A 10,308-nucleotide genomic window follows, 5' to 3' on the forward strand; every position below is an offset into this window, starting at 1 on the left:
TTACCATTAAATTCAATCCTTAATCTCAGTTTATCAAACATCTTAATTTGTTTTAGGGTTTTTAAAATTTTCAGAGTTTTATCATTAATACAGCCTACAAAACAATCTGATAGGAAAAGAAAGAAAACACATATTGCAGGGATAAATGTCATTGGACAAAAAGTATCAAAACAAAAAACTTGGCAATTTGCCATGCACATGTGCCTACACTGTGCCTACACTGATGAAAAGAACAACAAACATGGCAGCATCCTTGTCTGATCGATCGATTCAATCACACATTGTATTCGATTCTGGTATAACTGCAGCAATCATGGGAGATGGTTTCTAAATTCATGACCCAGATTAACATACAAAACCCGGTGGATACATGTTTCACCTGCCAAACTGAACTGGGAAAACATATTAGCATAACATTAAGACAAGGGAAATCACTTGAAACGTCAGATGTATAATTTAGTGACAATCCACATACTCCCGTGGTGTCGCCACATTAAATGAATTAATTACCTTCAACCCATCGAAACAGCAAACGGATGACAGGGAAGCTTGTGGCAAGGCTTACTATCCTTACAAATAAAGCAGGATTATAACCCGGAAATATTAACAAAGCAGTTAAACAATACCCCCCATAGAAATAAAATGGAATAGCAAAAATTGTCAGGAATCGGCTGCTGGAAATGCACGAGAAGCGAACCATAGTAGAACATTAGTTATCAGACAAAAACAGAAGCCAATAAGCATTCATCGAAAACACTATTTATTCCTATAGTGCACAGAATTTTAATGCTAAAAAATTAGAACAGCATTTTCCAAAATGTGACTTGATCAACATTAGCCAAGTATCTGCTAAGTTCATAACAGTACAGTACGGTTAAAGATGTGAGTTCCAAAACTTCCAAGATTATTTATGGCAAGAGGTAAGAAATCAAGTTCACAACAGCTCCGAGAAAACATCAGTCCTGTAAAATTTTACAATGATAACAAGGGAAAAGGATTAAGAAATATAAACATAAAAGAAAAACAACAAATCATATGAGAAACTCAAAAACAGAAAAGGCATTTCTCATAGGAAAAAAATACCATGAGATCCAAGCATCATCAAATCCATCACCACACTATAATGTTACATAATTATTATCTTAATAATTAAAAAAAGTTACTCTCAATCATAACTTGAATTTTCTACCTTTTTCAACGTCTTGACACTATACCATACATCAGCATTTGTATGCCTTTCACATAAGGAGAAGAGTAGAAATGACATTGTCTCTTACTTTTTTATTAGTAACCCAAATCTAACAGGCAGCAATGAAAAAACAATTCATTTATAAATAAGTGTTGGATTATATGGTCATGAACAGAACCATATGCAGCACCGCCAAGGATCTTCAGATGGTTGAGTAATGGTTTATCAAAAATGTAACCAAAAACTAGAAAAACAGCATATGACTAGAAGAAACAAACATGTTTAACTGATTACCTTCGCACAAAATTTTAAATGGAGTATCTGCATCACTTCATCTCCGCCATGAACTTCTCATACTCAGCATCTGCACCATAGGTTGCTTTCTCTGCAGATGAGACTGTAGGAGACAAAGGAGGGTTTGGTGCCCAAGGCACATTACCAATGCTCTGAGAATGTTCTGTTAAAGATGTAGGTGCTGGAGGAAAGAGGGGAGGAGGAACTGCATTGTAATAAGAGTAACCTAACAAAGATGATGTTGGGAATGCTGTTTGTGAATTACGCGGTATTTCAGTAATTGAGTTCCCATATATATTTGTAGCAACAGTAGGGGCAGTGGCATTGTTTTCAGATTGTACTCCAGGTGGGAAAGTTTGTGGCATTTCACTACAAGTCACAGGTGCAGCTGGGAAACCTGGGGGAACAGTCTGTATATGTCGGGGATATTGCAAGCCATAAGGTGGCATAGGCTGACCTGCAACAGAAGGATACATGGTTGATCCAGGAGGACGTGGAGGAGGAGCATAAGGAGCATAAGGAGGAGGAACTGTTGGTCCCCACAGAACTGAATTCCCAGCATTACCAGCAGGAGCAGTATTATTAAACGGACCTCCAGTTGCAAATTGCTGTGATGGATAGGCACCAACTGGCTGACTAGAAACAAGGCCAGTGGCCACTGATGGTGTAGGAGGACCAGGAGGCACAGTAGGTTGAGGTGGCTTGCCAGCAACAGTTCTTCCTTCTAGATTATAACCATTCATTCCCTTAATAGCACTGTTTGCCATGTCAACATTGGCATACTTCACAAAACCATAGCCCTTACCCAGTCCAGTAACCCGGTCCTTAATGACCTTAGCCATCACAATATCACCATAAGATGAGAACAAACTGATCAAACTATCATCATCGAGATTGGGAGGCAAGTATCCAATGTACAAATTAGTATCATCATATTCCTTGGGGGGCTTAACAGCATTGAACCCTAAGCCAGGGAGTGCATTTCCACTATTGCTAGCCCAAGGAGGATTGCTGCCAGAACTAGCAGATGAAGAATTTTCCTTGCTCGCAGAATCAGGAACAGTACCTCCTAACACGACCAAGAAATTCTGGTATTCATCATCCATTTTCTTCCCTGTTGTCCCTTTCACTGGACAATCAATTGTTGGATGCCCGCCATCTCCACAAATCTTACATAAAACGTCACTCTTAAAAGTAGAAGTGCCTGAAGGACATGCATACTGACGATGACCCGCCCCTCCACACAATCTACAATACTCTTCATCTCTTATTGATCCATTCAAAGAAGCCAGTTCCCTCAATTGTTGCCTCTTATGCTCGTTCAAACCGTCATCAACAGGATGCAAGAGCTTTTCCAACATTACTACAGCAGCATCAAGTGAATCTTGTGTTTCAGCCTCAACTAAAACATGCAAGTCGTCATTCTCAGAAGGATCAGGCTTCATATTCCCCTTCTGCTGAAACCTACCTTCCTTCAGCGAACCTTTACCCCGAATTACAATCTTTGCACCTGTTTCATTCTCCATCCTCTTTTGGGTATTCCCTCTTGGCCCAATAATCAACCCGAAAAAATTGTAACCTGGGTATTCCTTCATTGGAATATAAAGTTTCTTCTGAAGCTTAGGTGGCCTATAGTCTGTTGGCGGCTTGAATGCTGGATTCTTCTTAAGAATCTGAGATATAATTTCCCGTCTCTCTCTGTTCAATCTCTCTCTAGCCCTATATTCCCTGGTATTGATCCTAATTCCCATATTATCATATATAGGTTCGGGAGAAGGTAACCTAGCATCCAAAGGTAAACCAGATTGCAACATTCTACTAATCTCTAGCAACCTACTATTCAAAGCCTAAATCTCAGGGTCAAATTGGATACCTCCAGTGAAATCTTTCATGAAATCAGGGAGCTGAATAACCGGCTTAGGCTCATCATCTGCCCATCGGGACTTCCTCTTCTTGTTCCCACTGCCCGTCTCACCGTTCCCGTTCAGGTTTTCGTTCGAATCAGAAGGAGGGTCCCAACGGCTCCTCCTCCTCCTTCGGCTGGTGGTTTCCTCTTCTCCACCAGAACAATACTTGTCGGTGGTGCCGCTCTGCGTGTTAGTTAACCCATTTTCCGATGGTAGGGGCTTATGAATCCCAGGTTTCGATGAAGAACCGTTGTTGATAGTGTCGGATCCGGCATCGTAATTAACCTGGCTACTATTTTTGTCATATCCATAGTCAGGAGCAGATCCTAGGGCTTTGGAAGTATCGGAAGCTAAGGCCTCCGAAGACGGTGGTGGATGAGGATGCTGGTCGCATGAATTGAGGGTTTGAGCAGAATAGGATTGGGGATCGTTTAGGTTGGCGTGGATAGAATCCATTGCAAGCCAAGTAAGGTAGGGTTTGAGTTCCGTTCGACTAAGAGCGGGAGAGAAAGATGTAGCAAAAGATATTTAGGCAAACTGAATTTCGGTTTCGGGAGTCGGTATTAATCATTTATTTATAAGACAGTAAAACACGATTTGATTAACCGAACGTGACATTTTTTTTATGATGTAATATTATTTTATTATAATATGTTAATTATTAATTTTTTAATGATACGTGAATAAAATATAATATTAATGATGATTTAAAAAGATATTAAAATGATAATCAGATAATTAAATTTGTACTTTATTTTAATATAATGAGTTAATTGTATCATATGTCTTCAAACAATAACCTTCATTTTAAATTAATCCTTAATCTTTTGAATATTTTAATTTTATCCCTAAACCATGACATTCATTCTAATTTAGTCCTTAAACTTTTGAACATCCTAATTTCATCACTAAACTATGAACCTCTTTCCAAATTAGTCCCTAAACTTTTGAATATTCCAATTTCATACCCAAATTCATCTAAATGTGTAATTAGTTTCAACCATAGTTTAACACGAATTTTGTTTTTTTTTTCAAATATATAATAATATAACTTGGCCTAATAATTTTATTAACAAGGGATGTGATTAGTATATGCATATAGTTTAGGATGAAATTAGAATGTTCAAAAAGTTTGGTGACCAATTTAGAATGAATGTCATAGTTGGGGATGAAACTGAAATGCTCAAAAGTTTTAGGATTAATTTAAATTGATAGTCATGTTTTAGGGATGAAATTGAACCATTTAAAAGTTTAGGGGCCAATTTAAAATTAGAGTCATACTTTGAGAACATGTGATGCAATTAACCAATGAATTAAGGTGGTTTATAAGTTTATATATTTTCTAACACCACCTTAGTTATTTTGAATCAAGCCATTTAGAGTGTTTATTATTATTTTTTTTTTGAATTATTTTGATTTCAACTAATTTTATCTTTAACTTGTTATAAGTTTGAGTTTGGACATTTATATTTGTCCATCGGGACATTTTCAAGTTTTTGTCCTTATTTGATACTAATTTAGGTCCTTTTGTATTAATTATTTGGAATTTTCTATTTAAAATTATCTTTATTTGATATTTGGAATTTTTGAGTTTGGATTGGATATATTTATTTTTAAAAAAATTATGTGAACAGATCAAATTAAATTGGATTTGGAGTAGTCTGATTGAATTTTCATATTCGAACGATAATTGGCAAGCCTATGTTTAAGTGTTACTTGGATTTGGATTTCAATTTCAACTCTTCATTTTCCTGTTGTATAAGGGTGGGTACATTGTCAATGGATAATAAAGAAAGATTATGAAACATATATTATGTTGTAAACTATTCGAATATATATATATATATAATTATTTTCCTGAGAAAGTGTATTAATAATGTGCATAACAGCAGTGTTCCCAAAATTCCAGTGTATGTATGTATAGGTATATATATTATGAAAAAATGGCAATATAAATTGATAGTTTAGATGATGTAATAATAGTAGGTTTGTTCTGGACTCGCCTAGGATAATTGTTGATTGAATTCTTCCCGGAGTCCCATTGACTCATCTCCTTCTCTTTCTTGGAATGTATCATCTGTAAAACCAAAGTGAAATTCCAATCTTGTCGGTTTCCGATGTGTTACTGTCAAGTGAACAGATTGATGGAAAGGGTATAGAGAAACTTTATCCGATTTGACGGTGAGGTAAAATAAGAATTTGTCTTTTATCCGATTTGACGGTGAGGTAAAATAAAAAGCTTTATAAAGAAACTTGGACGAGAAAACAAAAGGTTTTATGAAGAAATTCTAAACTTTTAAAACTTGATGGTAAATAATGATGACGATGATAAAAAAAGATGTTAAGTGGTGATGATATCAATGATCCAAACAAATGATTACTAATTTAAAATAAGACATGTTTTGAAATTGGGAGGTTTTTAGGATTTGCTTGATTTTTCTTAGATTTTAGTGCATTATGTCGGTTGTTCTTAATAACAGCTAACGAGAGTGACCATAATGCAAATGTTCTAAAAGTTTGATGACTATATTGCATATTTTAAAATTGTAGTGACAGAAAAACTAAAACCCTAAAAGTTTAAAAACCATTTATATAGTTTACCCTAAAATTAATTATCACATTTAAAATTTTAATTAAATTATTACATTTTTAATTTCTAAATATAATTAGTAAAAAAAATAAAAAATATTCAAAATGAAAGAATTAATTTAAAATATCAAAATCCTATATATACCAATAATGCCGCTATTGATAATAATAGATCGCAATAAATTGAAATTTTGATCGGAATGAAACTTACTATCGTGATTCAGGAAGCCCTTTGAATTTTTAAAAAAAAAAAAGTCAATTAAGTCCGTTCAATTTTTATGCAATCAAATAGATCCTCCAATAGAAAAAATCCCTCGAATAAACCCTTCGATCGTTAGATTTAACGGTTGATCGTTAGATTTAACGGTTGATCGTTAGATTTAACGGTTGATCGTTAAACGTCAAAACGGCGATTGACGGAACCAACTCAAGTATTATTATTGCGAGAAAATCGCCTCAGTGACCAAAAAAAAGTTATAATATACGATTTTAACCAACTTTTTTTGGATTTGCCAAAATGACCAACAAAATCGCAACGCGAAATAAAAATCGCAACGCGATCCCCAGAATCGCAAATCAGTTTCCAAAATCGCAACGCGATTCTTGAAAATCGCAATGCGATAGTACAAATTCGCATTGCGATTTTCCAAAATCGCAACGCGAATATGAATATCGCAACGCGAACACATAAATCGCAACGCGTATCCGTAAATCGCAACGTGTATCCGTAAATCGCAACGCGTATCCGTAAATCGCAATGCGTATCCGTATATCGCAACGCGTATCCGTAAATCGCAACGATAATCCGTAAATCGCAACGAGAATCTGTAAATCGCAACGATAATCCGTAAATCGCAACGAGAATCTGTAAATCGCAACGATAATCCGTAAATCGCAACGAGAATCTGTAAATCACAACACTGAAATTTTGGGTATATAACACTGAAATCATAAACTAAATCCCTAAATCGCAACTCATTCCATCTCCATCTATCACTCTCTCCGGCGACATCCGTTCCTATATCCAACGACATCCTTCCCAATCCGGCAACAGGTTTTAGTTTCGCAGCTCGTCTGTTTAGTAAATTAATTTACAACCATGAAATCATCTAATGTTGATCATGTTTGGATAGATTTGTGTTTTGGAGGGTCATGGGATAATGTTCATGGTGTTTTACAATATATGCCTTTACCCATGAATCTTCAACTAAAATTGTCTTTACAAAAGTTAACTTATGAAACTCTAATGCTACGTGTTTCAAATAAATTGAATTTAGAGCCCCTAAGTGGATTTAGGCTATCTTATCAGAGAAATGGTAAAGTTTATTTGTTAACCGACAATGAAGATGTTGAACGATTCATTGCTTACATTAGTGTTTCACAAGATGATGTTACATTGTATGTTGTTGAACCTAGAAGTAGTATTGTTGGGTCAGTAGCGGGTAGTAATCAACTAAGTTTTTTCTCAAAACCCACAACCTTTCTCTAATCCAAATCCCAATCAACTTTCAGCACCAAATTCCGGTTTTCGTATTGACCAGTTAGACGATGATGAGCCAACAGAAAAAATTGTGAGTACTAGTCAGTATTCGAAATTTGGTCTTGGTCAATATCCGGACTTTGATATTGGTCAATACACGGATTTTGATGATGTTTCAGAAGAAGAAACAGACCCTGCGTGTAATGATTTTGATATTGGTCAATACCCGAATTTTGATGATGAACAGCCGTTGCCGAAGAATGTATTGTTGATGATAATGAGGAGGAAGTTACGACTGTGAATGAACATGTTGAACATCCATTCTGTAATTCATATAATCCTGAAGAAGAAAAAGAAGAAGAAAAAATCCCCGAAGAAAAGAAAATGCCACGGGCGTATAACTGGAATATGCCAGAATTACTTCAGATACCGGAAGAAGAGTTGGTAAAGAAAGCAGTTGATTGTTACACAAAAGTTATTCGTATCAAGAAAGATGATTGTTTTGATACAAAGGAAGACTTGAAGATAGCTTTGTATACGAAATGTGTGGAAGATGGCTATCAACTAAAAGTTAACAAATCAAGCAAAGATCGTTTCGAAACAAGGTGTATGATTGACAAAAACTGTATGTGGCGAATGATTGCAAAGAGAATAAAAGATTGCGAAATGTTTCAAGTTAGGACTTTTATTGATAAACATACATGTTCAAGAACCCAAGTTTTTCCTCACCATAGACAGGCAAACAAAATGCATCAGATAACAAAGAAAAATATGTTTCAAACTAATACCCTGAAGTTAGTATTTGTCTTTGTTTTGTCTATTGGTTGAAGTAATGCAATCCATTCAAGTTTCAATTTGCAGAAGAAGAAATAGTTTACTTTCGCAACACGAAACTTAAAATCGCAACGCGAAACCAAAATCGCAACGCGAAATGAAAATCGCAACGACAGAATCGCAATGCGAAATGAAAATCGCAACGAAAGAATCGCAACGCGAAATGAAAATCGCAATGCGATTTTGGTTTCGCGTTGCGATCTTTTCGTTGCGATTTTGGTTTCGCGTTGCGATTCAGTCGTTGCGATTTTCATTTCGCGTTGCGATTTTGGTTTCGCGTTGCGATTTTAAGTTTCGTGTTGCGAAAGTAAACTATTTCTTCTTCTGCAAATTGAAACTTGAATGGATTGCATTACTTCAACCAAAAGACAAAACAAAGACAAATACTATTTCACAGTGTTAAAGAATACACAGTTTAGCAGAATTGGCAGCAACCGAACAAATTTACTTTCAACCAAAAGACAAAACAAAGACAAATACTATTTCACAGTGTTAAAGAATACACAGTTTAGCAGAATTGGCAGCAACCGAACAAATTTACTTTCAACCAAAAGACAAAACAAAGACAAATACTATTTCACAGTGTTAAAGAATACACAGTTTAGCAGAATTGGCAGCAACCGAACAAATTTACTTTCAACCAAAAGACAAAACAAAGACAAATACTATTTCACAGTGTTAAAGAATACACAGTTAGCAGAATTGGCAGCAACCGAACAAATTTACTTTCAACCAAAAGACAAAACAAAGACAAATACTATTTCACAGTGTTAAAGAATACACAGTTTAGCAGAATTGGCAGCAACCGAATAAATTTACTAAGCAATCTAAGTGAAATGGCTAATCTAAGTGAAATTACGAGTAAATTTATCATTAAGTTAAATATGGAAAATCTTAAACTTACCTCGTTGCGTAGAGTATGAACCTCATTCTGCAACGATACTATCATCTCACGTAGAGCGGCAACCTCACCACGTAAAGTTGACACCTCCACACGCCATGCACCATCGTTATCGCGTAGAGTACCGATCTCCTCACGCAAGGCATTGACCTCATCACGTAACTCCCTTGACTCATCCCGTTGAGGTGGAGGTGGAGAACAGGGAGATAGGAGTCGTGGCATCTTTGCCGGTCGCCTATCATGAGGTGATGGTGGAGAAGAGGCTCGATGATGTGACGGGATAGGTGATGGCTCTCGTTCTAGAGGTGTATAGTCGGGTCGATCGGGTGATGGCTCTAGGTGAGGTGATGGCTCTCGAATTGGAGGAAGTGGATGCTGCTCATCATCCGTGCCATCAAAAAAACTCTGACTAGCTTGCCACCAATCAGTGGCAAGCTCTTCCTCCGTGGGTGTCAGTCTTTGTAATGGAATGTTGGCCTCCTAAATATAAAAACTCAAACAAAGTTAAACGTCTACTATTAAAACTTGTTTATATATTATATGAAAGTATTTGTGTTAACTTACATTATTTATTGTCGCATATGGTATTAAGTCTTCCCAATCCAACAGAGTTTTCCTCTTCCAGGAAATAGCCCTGGGAATATCATTTGACGTTTTTATTGCATATGTATGCATGCTGGGGAAAGCCTCGAATATCCAAATCTACAAACAATATAATAACAAAATTAGTAATTGTTAAATAATTAATTATAATTTTAGAAACATTATATAGAAATTCTTACCTTAAAGGCCCAAACAAAGCCTGACAAAGTGTATTTGGACCCATCGCCCCGCAAACTTTTGCGGTCATCAAAGGCAGACGACAACTTAGTCCAGGTAGCTTTCCATATATACGAACCCCACGGAAACAGATTCCATGCATTCAGGTCCTCTACCAATATTATTAGCTCCCGATGAATAGGTTGTCTGGCCTCTCTGCCTAAAAAGCCGGCATACACAAGTAGTAGAAGGCATACTCGGACAACATCGACGTCATCCATCCGAGTGAAACCAGCTTTCTTATTAAACAATTTCTTCAGGTCGTCGACATGTAGGTTCGGCTTCTCCATTGACT

The 10,308-nt window shown here is 36.3% G+C and overlaps 1 pseudogene; it reads right to left on the reverse strand.

Moving 5' to 3' along the window:
• Window positions 1-413: 413 nt before the first annotated feature.
• Window positions 414-3,931, reverse strand: LOC120140107 (annotated as a pseudogene).
• Between the last annotated feature and the right edge of the window lie 6,377 nt (window positions 3,932-10,308).

The sequence above is a fragment of the Hibiscus syriacus genome, unplaced genomic scaffold, assembly GCF_006381635.1.
Source record: "Hibiscus syriacus cultivar Baekdansim isolate YM2019G1 unplaced genomic scaffold, ASM638163v2 tig00110782_pilon, whole genome shotgun sequence".
In the NCBI taxonomy this organism is placed as follows: domain Eukaryota; kingdom Viridiplantae; phylum Streptophyta; class Magnoliopsida; order Malvales; family Malvaceae; genus Hibiscus; species Hibiscus syriacus.